Source organism: Temnothorax americanus, unplaced genomic scaffold (assembly GCF_048541705.1).
Source record: "Temnothorax americanus isolate GAGA-0224 unplaced genomic scaffold, ASM4854170v1 Scaffold52, whole genome shotgun sequence".
In the NCBI taxonomy this organism is placed as follows: domain Eukaryota; kingdom Metazoa; phylum Arthropoda; class Insecta; order Hymenoptera; family Formicidae; genus Temnothorax; species Temnothorax americanus.
Window position 1 is genome coordinate 1,033,318 of NW_027509678.1, and position 8,052 is coordinate 1,041,369.

General features: G+C 30.0%; 1 pseudogene across 1 annotated transcript; it reads right to left on the reverse strand.

Moving 5' to 3' along the window:
• Positions 1-922: 922 nt before the first annotated feature.
• Positions 923-5,260, reverse strand: LOC143904448 (uncharacterized; annotated as a pseudogene). Its single transcript, XR_013258906.1, has 3 exons — positions 4,570-5,260; positions 4,171-4,262; positions 923-1,821 (listed from the first exon to the last, which is right to left on the reverse strand). The product of XR_013258906.1 is annotated as an uncharacterized LOC143904448 (transcript).
• Positions 5,261-8,052: the final 2,792 nt, after the last annotated feature.

Sequence of the window (8,052 nt, forward strand, 5' to 3'; positions counted from 1 at the left end):
TGAATCAACATCACGCAATGAACAACCAAAAATTAAAATTAGCTGCTGCAACGTACATTTATATTTATCACATGCTGAAAAGAAGAAGACGAAATAGACGATAGTGGTAAGTTTGTTTATTGTCAAGAAGAACGGTACTTAACGCTAATAATCTGCTCAGTGATTTAAAATGTCAAGAAATCAACGGAAGATATAAAAACTTTATACGAAACTTTACACGAACTTTACACTTTTGTCAGCAAGTGATTTCGAATATCTCATTAATTTAATTGGGCCTAAAGTACAAAGACAGAATACACAGTTTAGAGAAGCCATAAATGTGCAAGAAAGACTTATTGCAGTAACACTGCGATTTCTGTCAACTGGCGAGTGTTATACAAGTCTACAAATATTTATTTAGAATTTCAAAACAATCCATTAGCCTCATTATACCAGAAATTTGTGAAGCTTTAGTTCATTTGCTAAAGGAATTCGTACAGGTATGTAAAAGCTCTTATATTTTACTAAAAAATATGATTCCTTATTTTTATTTATTTGTCCTTAAAATAAGAATTATAAAAAATGAGTAAACAGATAATTTATTCTATTTGTATAATATTATAATTAGTAATTTATTGTATTTGCATAAAAAAAATTATAAACACAAAATTACATTATTGAATAAATTTTTATCAATCATAATATAAAAAAAATATTTTAAAGTACCTACTATTTAGAAGTCATTTCTTTTTAAAAAAATTTGTAAATTAATATTAGTAAATTAATTAATAATAATTATAATTAATTTTAACAAAACTTAAACGACAAATCTTTCGCATTATCGCAATAAAAATATACGTGAAACTAAATTATATAGTATACTATAGTACGTTAAGTAAATAAACGATATGTAATGCGTAATAAATTATATATAAGGTGTGTGTGGGTGTGTATGTGTGTGTAACATAAATTATACAATGTGTAGATGAAAGTAAATAATAATCACACACAGAATATAAACAGTATAAAATTTTCTTAAATGCTGTGTAAAGTATAATCTTCATCGGAAGTAACACCTGTGGGACTGATAGGAATATTTGGAGAAGATTGTCTTGTAGTTGAAGTAAATGACTGTGGAGATACGTTATATGAAGATTCTTGTCTTGTAGTTGAAGTAAATGGCTGTGGAGATACGTTATATAAATATTCTTGTCTTGTAGTTGAAGTAAATGGCTGTGGAGATACGTTATATGAATATTCTTGTCTTGTAGGTGAAGTAAATGGCTGTGGAGATACGTTATATAAAGATTCTTGTCTTATAGTTGAAGTAAATGGCTGTGGAGATACGTTATATGAAGATTCTGTAACTAAATTTGGCGAATGATATGTATTGGGAGATTGGTATTGATAAAAATTTGTTTCGTGTGGTTGAGCTGTATAGTTTGAATTGTAATGTGGCCGATACAAAGAAGACTGACAATGAGTCCGTTTATGAAAGCCTCTATCAGCATTTAAAAAGATATTCATGATTTCATTTTGAACGATGCTTTGTGTTAATTTATCATATTTTCTTAATTTTGTAGCAACTAAATTTCCGAAATCTTGTGATTCATCGTTCGTAGAATCTGAAGCACAAGTTTGTAAAATTTTATACCCTTCATTTAGTCTCTGATCTTCTATTTTTCTCTTTCTTGGTGGTATTATTTTTGAATGCGGTGATGAAAATTTGTTTGCGTTCTGAGAAATATCTTCGTCATGTGGATTATTCTCTTCAATTTCTTCTTGATTCGCGATTTCTTCTTCTCCTTCTGTTGGTGCTGTGTCTGTTCCTTCAAGCGTAACCTATATGCCAATCAATATTGCTTTAATAATTTTGATTAATATTTATTTAAAAATGTATTGTTTATGTTACGAAATACAAGAATAATTGTTTTAGTCCAATGTACATATATTGACTCAAATATAAGACACTAATATATTTTAAATGACTTATTTATCTTCAAAAAAGTTTAATTGTTTATATTACTTATAATATTTTATTACATATAATCTTTAACCCTTAAATGCCACCCGGGGTCCAGCGGACCCCAGACCTTTTACAATTATATATTTTCAAATGTTCCCGCCAAAAATGAAGCTCATATTTATTTTTATTTTTTTTATTTTTTTTTATTTTGGAGCCAATATTTTAACTGTTGGCGATCTTAATTTTTTATACTATGTTGAAATTGAAATTTTAACAATATAAGCATTTTGTTCTTTTTTCTAAGCCTTGAACAACATTGAAAATAATTTTCATAACTAAATATAAAAAAATCAATAAGTAAGGAGACATTTTTCATGCTGGGGTCTTTTAGACCCCATGTGTCATTTACAAGATTCTTGAGAAGTGTGGTATTTAAGGGTTAACATAAAAAAAATTGAAATAAAAGAGATTAATTTTTTCTTTTTTACATTATTTGTGTTAAGCTCTTAATAAAATATACTAAAACAATATGTACAATCAGAATTTGAGTAAATAAATTGTTTATATTGAAAGATCATTATTATGAGTATCTACGCAGATTGATAAAAAGAAGAACAGACATAGATTTAGATGTTATTTTAAAAAGAAAATACATGTTACTATCTATAATTTACTGTCTACCTAATACAAAAGCTAACTATCTATAAATCCAAATACTTCTAGAAAAATCTCAAGAGAAATCAGGGATCACTACATTTTCTACAATAATTAATCTAATAATTATCTAAAATAAATTTCAAATTTTCATGTAAATTTGTTTAAATTACAGACTTTAAGAAAAATTTATACAAACAATAATCAATAGTTACTTTACTGCATAACACAAAATAATGTCAACATTTATATAATTTTTTCATATTATAGGTTCCGAAAACTATAGAAGACTGGCTAAATATTGCAAACGATTATGAAAAACTATGGAATTTTCCTCATTGCTTAGGGGCAATCGATGGGAAACACATTGTTCTACAAGCTCCTTTTAATAGTGGCAGTGAATATTTTAATTATAAAGGACAATTTAGTATTGTACTTCTTGCAATTGTAGATGCCAATTACAATTTTATATACGTTGATATTGGATGTCAGGGTAGAATTTCGGATAGTGGAGTTTTTAAAAATAGCTCTTTATATAAAATGTTGGAAAAAAGAATGTTAAATATTCCACCATCTCAATGTTTAAATAACTGCAGAGATAAAGAAATCCCGTATTTTTTCCTTGGTGACGAGGCATTTGCAATCAGTCCAAATTTAATGAAAGTTTTTTCGGGAATACACCCGAAAGGTTCAACAGAAAGGATTTATAATTATAGATTATGTAGAGCTCGAAGAGTCGTTGAAAACGTGTTTGGAATTCTTTCAACAGTATTCCGAGTACTAAGAAAACCAATACTACTACAACCAGAAAAAGCTACTAGCGTTGTCATGGCTACGGTATACCTTCATAATTTCCTACGTAGAAACAAAGAATCGCAAAATATTTATTCACCACCAGGAAGTATGGATTATGAAAGAGATACCCAATTAATACCAGGATCCTGGAGAAACGTCGATATTGAAAATAGAAGTTCATTCATTGAACTTAGAAGAGTTCCGAGAAAGTCTTGTACAGAAGCAACAGAAATAAGAAATGAACTGGCAGATTATTTTGTAAATGAAGGACAAGTTTATTGGCAAAATGATTACGCATGAGAAATTACGCCTATTTAACATTTTATAATTTTTGTTTTTTGTCAAAAGAATTTAAATAAATAAATATATATTTTTTAAAGTAAATTATATATTTTCGAGTATAAATATATAATATTTGATATATAAATTTAATATTTAGTAATTTTATTATATATTCTTTTCTTTAATGTAGTTGTCTTTATATTTTTTTTTGTTATAAATTATAATTCTTTATATCTAAGATATAAATTATTATTAAAGTTTATAGAATTACCTGAAATACTATTAATGCTATGCATGGAAAAGGAGAAGACAGAGAAAAAAGAAAGAAAAATAAATCTTACTGATTTAAAAAAAATCTGTGCACACACTTAACAATTAAAAATTAATATTATATGTTGCTTTGATATATGTACATTACATATTTTTAAATTTTTATTTTAATTTTAAAATGTTCAATATATTAATGAATAAAACTATATTTTGTTTATACTTACAGTACTTCTAGTTTCTCTTGGTTTGTCCTTATCATACAAAAACTGCATACGTTGAAAGGCAAACCATGAGCTACTATAAACTTCGTTGGAACCTATAATTGATAAATAATACCAAAGATCGTTTTGTTTTTTATAATAAAAGTATATCAATTCTCAATACGTGTATGCAGAATGCACGTATTGAGCATGAACTTAAATATTTATATTTAAAATCGCATTTTTTAACAAAAATTTGCAATATATGTTATATGAAATTATATTCATAGGTTTAGAGTATGCAATATTAATTAAATAGTTATAAGTAACACTACTCTAAATATTGTTTTATGAAAAGAACTTATGTTTTGAATACAAGTGAAAATAATAAAAGCACACATACATATACACTTATTAACTTACCTTTTCCTGTTCCCATACTTTTTTTTATTTTAGCTTTTTCTCTTCGGAAACATGCCATTAATGTCGTCATTTTCTTTTTACACATATCACTGCCACATTCCAGTTCTTTACTTATTTCTTCCCAAGCATCATTTCTTTTTATTTTATTAAAATGTTGGGGATTTTTTTAGCGTCCCACAATAATCTTTTTTCCTTATAAGCAGTAATTAACCTCAAACATTTTTCGTCGGACCATTCCATTTTGTATCAGATGCAGACTGCATATACTCGGATCGATTCGAATACTGCGACTGGTCAACGTCAACGACTGAGACCCACTTTACTTTCATTGTTCGTCTTTTGTTATTATTTGTCTAGCTCGAAGCTTAACTACCACCCGACAAAGCGTGTAATCTGATCATAAATAGCATCTTTTGATGTTTCGTCGAAATACCGACTTTTGGTGGGACACTGCGAGCCAAACCGCGTATCATCAAAATCCTTGTAAATTCGTGGGGTGAGTACGCGATGGTTCGCACTGATGTTCGATTCGAGGTTCGCGAGCCTCGCGCGAGCCCGTTGGCTCGACAATGTGGACGCATGATCGGCTCGCAACGAAGTTCGGCTCGCGGTTCGGCTCGATAATGTGGACGCATGATCGGTTCGCGGCGAAGTTCGGCTCGCGGTTCTGCTCGATAATGTGGACCCTGCTTAATAAACATTTGTGTTTGCAATACAATTTGTATCATAAATTCTCCAAATTGTATTTTTTATAATTTTTTATTTAATTTCAAATTTATATTTATATATATATATATATATATATATGTGTATGTGTATATATATTATACATATATATAAATTTGCGATTAAAAAATTAAAATATTGATATAATCTACAGAAATATAATAGAAAATAATAGTATAAGTCACCAAACTGCTGTCATAATCATATTTGAATATTCATTTCATATTCATATACCTACCTTTATAGAAAGTTAATTGCAAAATAGATTTATCGATTATCAGGAAAATGCAAATTATTGTACGACATTATTCTGAAGACGATTATAACATCCATTTCCTGAGTAAGAAGTGTATCATAATTAATATTTGATTGTCAGTTTCCTGTTTCATGTCCATTTTCATCTCATCTAATATATTTTCGCTTTTAACACAAAAATCTCCGATTTGCAAATTTTTCAATTATAAAGTCATTTTTTGCATCATTTATCAAAAATTTGTTATAACGGTTTAATAACAATTATTATTGTAGCAAGCGGGGAATACGTTTAAGCGCAATTGCATTCTGCGTGATATAGAAAAAAAAGGAGAGAAAAATTTTGACTCGTTGAAAGCCGCACATATTACCGGTCGGCATTCGCTGTATATGATTTTACCGGACGCCTATCGATCAGACGTGTTAATTAAATAACTGACGAGAGTTTACCAATAAAGTGGCATGTGACACGTACCACGGAGAGGTAGAAGGCCACCGCGACCATCCGACGTTCGACAATGTGCGGCCGAGGTAGTAGCCGCGGATTTTTGGTTTTTACTTTAATTAAATATTTTCCGCGCGTCTGTCCGCTGTCGCTGTTCGAAACATCCCCATAGAAGGCGGTTCGCTGTCTACGATGGCATTTTTATATACCCACCCTTGCCATTTCAGTAATGAATGTAATGACACGTAGCATCTCTAAAGAGGTTTATTAATTGTACATGTTAAGTAGATATACGTTGGACGCGAAAATCTTTTGGTATTAATTTAAGATGCGATAGGTGTAATTACAAATTTGACTGCAATTTTTAAATAAACGATTATATAAATATTTATCTTGTTTTTCTTTTAATTAATTACTGATTGAAAAATTAGTTGGATGTTATCACGTTAATTTAGATTATTTAATAAAATCATTTGTATGTAAACTATTTAGAGTTACTTAGGTATACATATTCACTTTTATATATTGTTAATTAAAAAGCAAACTTAATCCAATCGCATAATTATAGTGATCGCTAATAAACCGACAATTAATTTCGAAATGGTATTTAAATTTTATCGGAGGGTCGGATACAAGATACAGGGCGTCAGCTGCCAGTTTTCATAACTCTTGATAAAGTAGCAAAGAGCTTCTCAACAACAGAATTAAAGAAGCGTAAGAAAGGTACAGTGGCAGGACGGTGGTGGCCCCGCTAAAAATGTACATCTTAATAGATTAATTAATATAATCTCTCAGCTCGGGCTTCCTAGCAGACGAACAACTTCGTTTCGGTGTGTGCGAAATGAATATTATTAAGGTTAATTATAATTGGGAGAAACCTCGAGCAAATATTTCAACTGCCGGGGACTAGAGAACGGCGTGACGGAGCGGGGAGGGGAGGGAAAAAAACGAAAGAAAGCCCTACTTTCTTTGTTTGAAGGAATTCTCATCCGGTAATTCGGAGAGAACAAATGTGTGCGCGATTTTTAAGAATTTCATTAGTGAGATACGCGCGTGGAAGTGAATCGGAAGTTCGTACAAGTAACAAAAGGCGCAATTAAATATGTATTTTAACTTTGAAAAATTTTCAAGCTAAAAATACGACTAGCAACTAAAAAATTAAAATCTTACAATTAGTCAAGTATTAATTTTGTAATATTATCTTTCCTTAAAAATTTTTGGTTTAACATGTAATATTAATAACGTCGAGGATTTATAGTATTATTCTTTATCGATGTACTTATTACGGTACATTTAATTATATAAAAAAAATATAGATTATTACACGAAATAAGCAGAAGACAGCAGAAAGAGAGAGAGAAAGAGAGAAAGAGAGAGAAGATTTTCATAAAACTTATTTGACTGAACTCTACCGGCGGTTTCTTCGCGAAACTTACGCGCCACAATGCCGCCGATATTAAATGTGGATGAATATTTATGAACAATAATAGTATTTATACAATGTGTCGGCGCGCGCCAATGCAGACATCCGAGTCGCGCTAATTAAATTCATGCTAATAAGTATGAGCGAAATTTCTTTCGTCTCACTGTCCAATAAAAATCGGATAAAAAGTGCGGAAATAAATACGAAACGAGAGATCTTTGAATTCTTTTACATTACTATAAATAAAACCACGAAATTTATTACCATTTCCATGCCACATTGCAGCCGCATAAAATTAAGCAGTTATTTAACAAAACAATATTGAAGTTAATAATCGTCACGAAAGTTGTATAGACGATCAAAAATGCTAACTGCGAGAAGAACGGCGAGTAGATTATTTTACGAATGGAGAAGATAAAAAATTATAGATTATTCTAGTAACGTATTATACGAGACACGCAAAACTGGAAGTCAAGACGCAGTGTAAATTATTTAGACAACCGTGGGTTGCTACCCCTCCTCGTGGCAGTTAATTATACTTCTACCGGAATATAATCGAGATCGTGAAAAATCTCTCGTGGAAAGTAATGTTTCTCGACTTTCATACAGACTTAACTCTTTAAACAAGTAACCCTCA